The sequence below is a fragment of the Eubalaena glacialis genome, chromosome 18, assembly GCF_028564815.1.
Source record: "Eubalaena glacialis isolate mEubGla1 chromosome 18, mEubGla1.1.hap2.+ XY, whole genome shotgun sequence".
Taxonomy (NCBI): Eukaryota; Metazoa; Chordata; class Mammalia; order Artiodactyla; family Balaenidae; genus Eubalaena; species Eubalaena glacialis.
In genome coordinates, this window is record NC_083733.1 from 51622413 (window position 1) to 51632466 (window position 10054).

Sequence of the window (10054 nt, forward strand, 5' to 3'; positions counted from 1 at the left end):
AGAAAGGATGATTCTGAGGTCCCTTCATGCCCACCACTCTGCCCCCTCTGCTATTGTATGCAGGAAGGCTGCCATGAGTGCTGAGTCATGCCCAGAGATTGTGTGGAAGGGAATTAACTAAACTGCATCTGAGTGACTGTTGCCAGGGGATAGATAGATGCTTAGAGCTTGGGGACCCTGGGTTTTCCATGCTAGGCATGCTGCTTAAACCCCTGCCTGCCTTTTGAGAACCTTCACTGGTCTTCATCATGGGGCTGGGAGAACACACAGCCTCGGGGAACTCCACCCTCCACCATGCTGGATGTTGGGGCTTGGTCCTAACCAAGATGGGAAGAGGTGCTGTGGCTTTGTGGGGAGGGAAAGAAAGTCTCTGAGCAATTAGGGCTTGGAAAACAAGTGGTGTTGTTTCACCACCTTCCCCAGAGGTGGTCGTCGACAGCAGCACTTCTCCAGGGAGATGGGAGGAAGAGGGACAGGCACATGAAGCTCAGGCAAGTGTATCAGTGTCTGGGGGGGGAGAGAAGGATTTGAAATGCTTGAAAAAGAATATTTCATAATTGGAGAGGTGTTTTGTGGGGAGGGTTCAAAGTATAAAATTATATTTTCATAATCAAACTATAGAAAGGAAAGCTTTTCACAATTCTTCTGGTGGGTGGGGCTCTGCAGAATTTCGAACAAAAGAGATTTTGTTCCTTGACACTTGTGTATATTGTGGACTGTCATTGTGTGCTTATGTTGCCATGTGCACTGTGGTTCCCATTACATGTCATACGCAGAAGCGTTTTCTGTTTTAATGTGAGGATATGCTTTGAGGAAAAGTTTGATTTTTGTATTTACTAGAGAGTAGCACAGAAAAGGGCCTGTGAGCTTGTTACATCTTCAGTTTTATCCTTTCCAAGAGTTGAAGTTGGTCCTAACACTACACAAGCTGGAAATCAAAGTAAGATCATTTCCATCACCACAGGCGCTAGTACACTGTGCTCACGACTTTTTATGTGAAACAAACCCACAGCCACGTTCCTGCTTCTTGGAGCCTAGGTGTGGATGGATGCCGGGCCTGCCCCACTACCCTCTGGCTGCTGGTCCTGGAGGTCCCACTGCCATCTGCAAATCAAATTGAGCGTCAGTACTCAGGTTTTACTTTCTTTGTCCCTTTTGAGGTAGCTGACGATGATGACACATGAGGCTGATATCAAGGGTAGATTTATGTCTCTTGCAAAGATGCGGTCACCGTCCTTGAGGCATTGGAAAATCTGGGCAGTCAATGCCAAACCACCCTCATATCTTAAAATACGTTGGACCAAGATCACATGAAATTTATTCTAAAACCTGTGGGTCTAATTTTTTTTTCCTGCAAAACGTCATTCTCTACTTCACATGAAAGAAACTAGCAACATCATGATCTTGTCACCAGTCTGTACAAAACTCTTGCAATCCTAAAGGATACAGATTCTCACCTTGCTGGAAATTCCCATGAAAACTACATTGACGGCAGCCAGACCTTGCCTTCTTAGTCAAGAAACTGAGAACATAGCCTGGAGGAATTCATTACCAGGGTGGCAGGCTAAAAGTTTTGCAAAAGGTCAGATCTATTATTTGGCTATTAGCTGTGATGAATGGGTGATAAAGGAAACCATGCATAGCTACCTAGGTGTGTGTGATCCATGGCTCAGGAGGTGATCAGAGAGGAAATGCTGTTTTCCTAAGCCTTGGAGACTACCAATAGAATTGATTATGTCTCTGAACTGGAGTCAAATTTCTTTGAAGTAAATGAGCTGAATTGGAAAATAATATTGGACTTCCATTAAGGGTGTTTTTGCAATGCCAAATTCAAGACAAGGACTGTGTGTGTGTGTGAGTGTGTGTGTGTGTGTGTGTGTGTGTGTGAATACAAGGGAAAACCTCACAAATATTTTCAGAATATACTCTATCATTCCCTGCCAAGCTTCAGCGTTTGCCAGTTTTTTTTAGAAGACTTCAACCTTGCTAGTAAAATAATTATGTAAAAACAAAAAAAACAAAACACCTCACAACAACCAAAAACACCCACCCAAACCCAATGCATTGGATGCCGTGCTGTTCTCTTAATTCTCTGAATTTGGATTGCACACTGGGTTCTCTTGGTCTGAACTGAAATTGTCAAAAGTGCTTGGTGAGTAAACAGGCTGAAGGTAGACGTTACCATGATTTTAATCATCAGGGAAAAGATCAACTGCATCAAACTTTCGAAATTGATCATTCTGAAGTGTTTGGCATACTCAGTAGACATGATTGAAATAGTTTTGCAAACACGGTACTTTGAAATAAATACCAACCCCATTGCTCGTCATGACACATGCAGTAGAGGTAGCCCAAGGCCAGTGCTGGCTGCAGAGGCATAGTGCTTGGAATGGCTGCTCATTTTCCCTTCTTGATGAAGTGCTCAAGGGCCAGTTTCATGGAAGCCCTTTCCAGGAGCGTCACATTTTTCTGTGGGTCTGCCTGTTAGCCTGAGCCCCTGAGACATTTCTCAGAGACCCCCGTTGGAAGCTTCCACAACTCCCATTTCTTGCTGTCATTCAGGCTTTGCTAGAGGGAGTTGTTTCTCCAAGTCCAGGTTGATGGATTTGCCTGAGAGAGGAACACTTTGGGGAGCCCTGTTCATCTTCCCCAAAGCAGCTGCTAACATGATGGAGCACTCCCTGTGTGCCAGGCACTTCCCATTTAGCCCTTATAACAACTTTGGGAGGTAACCATTATTACCCCCATTTTGCAGATGAGAAAAACAAGGCACATAGAGTTTAAGTCACTTGCTCAGGGCTACACAGTTGGTAAGTGATGGAGCTGGGATTTGGACCCAAGCAACCTGGCCACTCCAGCGCCCTCCTTCCAGTCATCACTATGTGTCTCATTATCTCATTTCCATTTCATTTACATATACCAGGCAACTGAGTTTCCTGCACTTCTAGGTATGATAACCAGCTGGGAGGGCCAGGCTTGACATGAAGAGTAACTTACAGTTTTCTCAGGATCCAGAATATTTACATGAGAAAAGCTCAGCAAGTGGACCTGAGATACACATTGATATCAGAGCATCAAAGTAAAAACATATAATTTTCAACATCATAATAAAGCCCTCTTCTAAGAGTGCCAATTCTCATGAGAATGGCAGAAGCAGATTTTCATGTTATAGCTGAAATTTCTCACCTGGATTATTATGGTTGTCTGTTCCCTGACCCGCCTGCTTCTGCCCTTGCCTATCTACATGGCCAGAGGGGTCCTGCTGAAATCCAGGTCATAATATCCTTCCACCGTCCCCCATCTCTCTCAGAGTCAAAGCCAACATCCTTTCAACAGCCCACATGATTGGCCCCTCATTACTTCTTTTACCTTATCTTATTTCATCTTCCTTATGTTCACTTCTTCGCAACATACTGGGAGTCAGGAATGCTCCCACTCCAGGGCCTTTGCGCAGACTGTTCCCTAGATAACCACATGGTTCAAATGTCACTTCTCAATGAGGCCTCCTCCCACATGCTTAGGTCTTGAGACTGCCTCTAGCCTCCAGCTCTCCCATCCCCATCACCCAGCTGTTATTCTTTTCTCCATAGCGTTTATCACCCTCTAGTGTTATTTGTAATTTACTCATTTATCATGTTTGTAGCACTATCTCTCTCCTCGTTGGAATATAATTCTACAAGGGCAGGATCTTTGTTTGTTTTGTTCACCAATAGATCCTAATTGCCTAGAACAGTGCCAGGCACATGGTAGGTGCTCATTAAATATTTAACACATGTGGTTACCTCTAGGGGGGAGGGAGGGGTTAAGTAGTAGGAAGGGGTACAAAAGAGACTCCAAATATTAGTAATTGTTTTATTCTTTAAGCTAAGGGTAAGTGCACTGGTTGTTCTTTATATTATTTTAATATTTTTTTATCTATCTGAAATGTTTCACAATGAATTTTAAAGAATCAAACTGGGAGGGACTTCCCTGGTGGCACAGTGATTAAGAATCCACCTGCCAATGAAGGGGACACGGGTTTGAGCCCTGGTCGGGGAAGATCCCACATGCCGCGGAGCAACTAAGCCTGTGCGCCACAACTACTGAGCCTGCACTCTAGAGCCCGCGAGCCACAACTACTGAAGCCTGTGCGCCTAGAGCCCGTGCTCCGCAACAAGAGAAGCCACCGCAATGAGAAGCCCGTGCACCAAAACAAAGAGTAGCCCCCGCTCACCGCAACTAGAGAAAGCCCGCATGCAGCAACGAAGACTCAACGCAGCCCAAAAATAAATAAATAAATAAATTTATTTTTAAAAAATCAAATTGGGTCAAAAAGTAAGATTTATATATGGTTTGTATCAGTAGGACAGTCCCCTTCCCCACCCAAATGTATTGGCTTACTTTTGTGTACTATCCTGTGTCAGTGGCTGGAAGTGCAGGCTCTTAGGCAGTTGCGTTTGTAACCAGGAGATGTGGAGGGACAGTAAGAGAAAGTGGGGCGTGGGCTCTGACCGTCAGGGCAGCTTGGCTTGGAGGGTGAATGAAATGAAGGGATCCCCTGAGCTGACTTGCAGAGCTGACCGTCAAAACATGTTGAGAACAGACGAGGAACAAGAGCACAGCTGCCCTGGGTCAGCTTCCGAGAACAGGATGCTGGGGGCAGGGTGGGGGGGAGGGCGGTGAGGGATGTGTCTGATGACCCTTGGCAGAAGGGCTCGCATCCCTTCTGTTTGCCAGAGAAGAGACAGAAGAGAAATGACATTTCCTGAACCACGAGGAAGGTGGAAAGGGCTCAGCTCGGGGACCTGGTAGAAGGCTCAGATGGGAGCTCCTCTGGGCGGAGATTGACCTGAGCAGGACAGAACTCAGATCTCAGCTCCATGACTTCCTGTGGCCCCATAAGATCCCCAAATCCACAAAAGGAGAGCCAGTTGCTGAGAGCCGGTTTTAGCTGTGTGGACGCCCTGGCCCAGCCGAGGGCCAGTGGTCTGCAGGTGAGGTGAGCTGGTCGTGGCTGGGAGGACACATCTTGTCCCCACGCCCGCCTGGCAACTTCCCAGATGTCGATCAATGCTTCTGATGAGAACAGTTCCTTCAGAGGAGTGCCATTGATCAGGCCAGACGGAAAACAAGTGGCGGCAATCGGGACAAGTGAATATTCATTTGGCAGTGTTAGAGGGCACGTGGAGATTATGCTTGCGGTGACCGGCAGGGCAAGATCGATTCAGGACAAGAGATGGACCAGATGTCTACAGGGGCTGAGACTCGGGCAGGGGGGAGAGGGGGCCAGAGAATGTCTGGAACAGCGAGGTTGCCATGCCACCCTACTCACAGCTCTGTGAAAGCTGACTGAAGCTGGGGCTGATGGAATGTTTCTGGGGTGTGTGGAGGTATCCTGTCTAGGGCCTTTGTCTTCAGGTGGGTCACTTGCTGCACAGCGGCCACCAGGCCTGGGGACATCTGTGTGCATGGCAGGAGTTGAAGGGCCTCAGGACACACAGTTGCTGGGAGAGAGAAGGGATCTGCTGAGCCTGCCTCCATCCGAGGGTCCCGCTTCCCTCCTGGGTACGCTGGGGGGTGGGGGGGGGGCTTGAGGATGTCCAACTGGCGCTATCTCTAATCTCTAGCTGAGACCCTTCTCCCACTCCATCAGTGCATCCCGCCCTGCACAGATGGGTCTCGAGCCAGGGAGACTATGAGATTTGGGACCAGGGTCCTGTGTTGTGGTCCTCCTTGACCTGGGGGTGGGGGGGTGGGGGGATGGACATGGATCCACCCGTTACACTCTGGGAGCCCTAGCCCTTGGCTAGAAGCTTCCTAGATAGAGGTGAGAGGTCATCACTGCTGGCCTGGGAGGTCAGGAGTCTTGTCAGCTCATTGCCAGGTGCACAGTCAACTAGGTGCAGCCTGCCCCCTCCCCCAGCCCCAATTAACCATCTGTAGGAGCTGCTACCGACATGAGGGAGGGGCTCGGTTCCACTTCTCTGTGCAGGCTGCTCAGCTAATGAGGGGGTTTGTGAAATTTTTAATTATGGCTTCCATGCCTGGCTTAATTATTTGCGTATAGCTTTTACAAGTGAGAGGAGGATGCCTGCATGCAGCGCTTCTCCTCAGCCCCACGTTTGACTTTAATTAAAGGCAGAACCTGAGGTCTTTCCATCACTAATGATCGTGGAAAATTAGCTTCCAGTTCCCAGGGGTCGCCAGAGTGACGCACCCTGAGGCGGAAAGGGGACAGAGTGGGGAGAGTGGGAGGCACAGCACAGATGGCAGATGGCCTTTCTGGGCTGCCACCCCTGAGCACTGCCCCCCGCAGCCCACCCTCCCGCCACCTTCCCTCCAGGCCCTGCAGAAAAGGGAGCCTTGCTCTCCTCTGCCAGGAAGGAGGCCTGACCCCAGGCCGCAGCTGGGGGTGTGGGAGCACCGCTGAGCTGGGAGCAAGGGCTGCTGTGGTCTATGTCCTGGTGGCCAGGAGGTGGGAACGGCCTGGGCTGCAGCTGGACTGCTCCCTGCTGGTGGTCACAGGGCAGAGGGGTGGGAGGTTCTGGAACCGCCACACACGGGCACACACACGCACACGCATCCACTCACACACACATGTCCACTTACACACACGCTCACCCAGGCACACATACCCGGCCCTTCACCCACTCCATCCACAGGACGGAGTCACAGAGACACGTCTGCACGCTCACACATGTGTGTGCACACATGTAGTTACAGACGCTTTCACGCATGAGCCGAGGGCCCTCTTAGGACCTTCCTTGCTCTCGCTGTCCCTCAAGCTCTCACCAAGGCCAGTGTCTGTTTGGGAGCCAGTAGGCCAGTGCTGCAGGCAGGGTGTGGCTTAGAGAGGGCTCCTGAGAGCGGCAGAGCAGCCCTGACCGCCTCCCCGCTGACCGACACAGGTCTGTGCTGGCGTGTGCCTGGGATGTGGCTTCCTCAGTCACAGGCAGGGTGAATTCCAGGGCTCAAGAAGAGGCGTGGTGGAGAGCACGTCCTTTGGACTTAGACCTGAATTCAAATCTGACTCCACCACTTCCTAGCAGTGTGGCCTTGGGTAAGTTATTCAGCCTCTCTAAGTCTGTTTCCTCATCTGTAAAATGGGGGTTATACTTGTTCATGTGGCTTTTATATGGAGCAAAGGAGATAATTGTGCAGTGAACTCAGTGGCCAGCTCCGGGTCACCCCTCCCCAGCTCGTACCCTAGTCTTTGGGTTTGGGAGGGATTGACCCCACCCTCAGCTCCAGGGAGGCCAATTCCATCCCACTGGCTCCAGTAACCCAGGCCTGCATCCACCAACAGAGGGCATTCCCCCAGCCCCAGAGGTGCCATTGGCTCAGGGTCCAGTTGGGGACAGGGCTCCCTCTGTGCTGCTGGATGTAACGAGGATGCCTGTAAGCTGGACTGTGGCCCAGCCATCGTACAACCATGAAGGAGCCATCTGAGGATAAAACCTGCCTGAGGACAGAGGAGTGGAGCCACAGTAAGGACCTGGGTCCTGGTGACACCATGAAACTTCGGGATTCCCACTGAGCTGGGTTTTCTATTACTCACCTCCAAACACATGCTGGTTGTCACAGGGCTCATGGCAAATGCTTAGTCTGACACTGCACACAATTGATGGCAACCACCGAACCAGGCAAGAGCTGGTCTCCTGGCAACGCCCCAGCTCCTTCCTGTCCCACCGAGGACGCTGCCCTATAGGTGGGGGCTGAGCCTTCTGCCACAGGAGCTGTATTTCTTTGCTGGGGCTGCCATAACACAATACCACAGATGAGGGGGGGTGCTTAAACAACCAAAAAATATTGTCTCACCATTCTGGAGTGTAGACGTCTGAGATCAAGGTATTTGCAGGGTTGGTTCCTTCTGGGCATGGTGAAGGAGAATCTGTTCCAGGCCTCTCCCCGAGCTTCTGGGGGATTGCTGGCAGTCTTTGGCATCTCTTGACTTGTAGATCTCTGCCTTTATCCTCCCAGGACATTCTCCTTGTGTGCATGTCTGTCTCCAGATTTCCCCTTTTCATAAGAACATCAGTCCTATTAGATTAGGGGCTCACCTTACTCCAGTGTGACCTCATCTTAATTAATTACCTCTGCAATGACCCTGTTTCCAAGTAAGGTCACATTTTGAGGTACTGGGGGTTAGGGCTTCAACATATGAATTTGGGGGGACACAATTCAACCCATAACAGGTGCATACAAGTGTGAGTCTGTGTGTGTGTGTGTGTGTGTGTGTGTCACTGCTGTGTTGGGATCCTGTGTCACTACTCCCCTGTCCTACCACAGTGACTGTCCTCCAGGTGGAGGCAGATGACCTGGGCTGGAAGCCACTGTTTCTGCGTGAGTGCCATCTGGTTACAGAGCTGTAGGAAGCAGCTCCTGACCAGCGAGGCTGCTGCAGTTTCACTCCACTGCAGCTGACTCACAAGCTTTCTCTCCCCTCAGATGATTTTGCACAAAAATTCCTTGAACTGTTAGGCATCATTTTTATCCAGAGGCTGGGTGCTTTTCCCCAATCCAGGCTCTGCTTTTCATGGCAGGACTGGCAATGGGTGGACCCCGGGCCAAATCCAACTTGGACATGAGTTTTTATTGGGTCAGGTCGGTTTTTAAAATGTACATTACTTGCCAATTTGAGAATCAGGAAATATCAAGTTAAAAATCCAGGTTTTCAAACCGGAAAATCTGAAGGTCTGGATCTGCTACCAAGGGTTACTTTAAAAGAATTTTCATATTAAAATGGCTTACGGTTATTATAGGAAAGGGCTGCTTTAAACAAGTGTTCACTGAAGACCATCGATGGGCCAGTCTGTCTCGTCATAACAATGTGTATTTGCACCTGTGTCTTCCTGTTTTCAGCAACCATATAAAAAGTCAGGGCTCAAGTGACCCTTTGCATGCAGAGTGGTATAGGGCACAACGTGGGGCCTGTGTTGATGCCGTTCTGTTTTCAGGTGCTCCCAGTTCACTGGGTATTGCCCACCACTCCAGCCTGGCAAACATGCCATAGAGTGCCATGTCCAGGGATCATAAAGGTTTAGCCCCTTTTCTACCTGTGTCCTTGAAGCTGAAAGATGAGAACATCCAGGACGCAGGGCAGCAGAAAAGAGGCTGCAGGCTCAGGGAGAGAAAAACCAGAACCCCTCCCCCTGCCTTGTATGTTGTTCAAGGTAAGCGGAGAAGTCAGCAGAACTGTTTGGAGAGAAGGGCAAGACCAACCGTGGGGAGCACGTGCCCTGCAGGGAAGGGACCGGGACTCAGAAGCTCACCCCACCTGCCCTGAGTCTCTTTCCTCCACCCCAGGACAGCATCCCGTCACAGCAGGAATCTTCACATATGGCCCTGTGGTATCAGTCCACCTGGGACTGACTTACTGGTTGGGAAAACTGAAGCTCAGAGATGTGAAATGATGATCCCCAAAGTCTCCCAGGGAGAAAATTTAGTGCTGAGAGTAGCACACGCTCAGAGCCCAGTGGTCTTTTCTCTACACTAACTTCTCACTCTTACCTGTGTTGGAGGAAAGCCCAGGGGCTCTTTGGATGCCTCACCCGGCCTGGGGGCTGTCAGGGAATGGTGAGAGATGAGACCGGATACTCACTTGCCTTGTGGGACATGCTGAGACATTTAAACTTGGACTATTCGGCAACGGGGCGCCCTCAGACGGTTTTGAACAGGGAGGGACAGCTAATGCACTGCCGGAAGCGGTGTGGAGGTGGGGGAGCTGTCCAGGATCCCGGTGCTGAATCAGCCACACTGAGGGGCTGGAAAAGATAGACAGGACAGGAGCAGGGGACCAGGTGTACGGTTGGATGTCGGGGGAGAGGGAAGGGAGGGGAGGTTGGTCCTAAATTTATGTCTTTCCAACACTCTGTGGTGAAAAAGGGGGAAGGCATTGAGGGGGAGGAGACTTGAAATACAGGAAGTCAAGTGGAAGGAGACATGAGGCAGAGTCTCATGGAGAAGGCAGGCTCCTACCTCATGCATAGCCGCTCATTAGGACTTCCAGGTCACTCACAGCCTTGGTCCCATCCTGATAGCCTGAGAGAGACCCAATTCTCCACGGAACAGTCAG